This window comes from Chaetura pelagica, unplaced genomic scaffold (genome assembly GCF_000747805.2).
Source record: "Chaetura pelagica isolate M959 unplaced genomic scaffold, ChaPel_1.0 scaffold504, whole genome shotgun sequence".
In the NCBI taxonomy this organism is placed as follows: Eukaryota; Metazoa; Chordata; class Aves; order Apodiformes; family Apodidae; genus Chaetura; species Chaetura pelagica.
The window spans coordinates 16,658-17,591 of NW_009953072.1; the positions used below are offsets into that span (position 1 = coordinate 16,658).

The window sequence follows — 934 nt, forward strand, 5'->3', positions numbered from 1 at the left end:
GAGGGAGAAAGAGGGGGGGTCTGGCTCAGAGCCCAGGGGGGCTGGCTCAGAGCCCGGGCTGCCGTGAGCCTTAGCAACAGCCGGCCCGGGCGGTGCGGGGAGAAGTGGGTCAGGGCTGGGGGGGCCTCTTGGAGGTTGGGGGGCCCACCGTGATTTCCCTCGGTGGTGGGTGGGAGGAGGTTGGGGGGGCCCCCCTCTCAGCTGTAGGATGCTGTTTGCGTGTGATGCAGACCCTGCCGGGTGGACACCTCTAAGGTTTTTTGGGGTGACCCCCCCTATATTGCAAGGAGCCATCCCACTCCCCCGGGGGAAATGCTGAGCCTGCCCCCCTCTCCTGCACCCCAAAAATCCCACTCCTCTTATCACCTGCAGATGGGGCCCCCCTCCATGCAGGGTGTTGCCCTGTACCCCAGTGTTTTTGAGGTGCTCACATGCTGGGGAGGGCAGAGCCTGGTTGATACGGGGTCTGTGACAGCAGAGGTGGGGGCCAGAACATTCCAGGCTCCCCTCATTCCTCTACATTCACCCTCCCACACCTGAATGTCTGGGGTGTCCCGAGTTTCCCTGTTCTCAGCCAAGAGGGGGTGGCTGCCCCGGTCCCGGCAGGGTTAAAGCTCTTCTGCAGAGGGAGGTGGTTGGGTGTTTTGTTGTCTGCGGTGGCATCAGCTGCTGGGGCTGGTGAGTGGTTAGGAGGCCCCTCGTTAGGTTAGGGGTGATTATCTGCTGGCTGCAGCTTGTTTCTGCCCTGGTCACGGGGCCCGTGTGGGCGCCACGTCACGTGCCCTGGAAAGCCCCAGAGTCCTGGGAGCGACGGGGGGACCGGGAACTGGGGCTGCCCCCAGATCCTGACGCTGCTCCCGAGCCTGTTCCTGCTCCTGCAGCCGTTCCCAGCCCAGCAGCCCTTCCTGCTCGGGGCAGGGGGTACAGGACCCGC

The 934-nt window shown here is 64.7% G+C and overlaps 1 protein-coding gene across 1 annotated transcript in view; it reads left to right on the top strand.

Moving 5' to 3' along the window:
• The window catches only part of MKNK2 (MAP kinase interacting serine/threonine kinase 2), an 18,475-nt gene that overhangs the window by 16,050 nt on the left and 1,491 nt on the right, over positions 1-934 (top strand). The window lies entirely within an intron of this gene.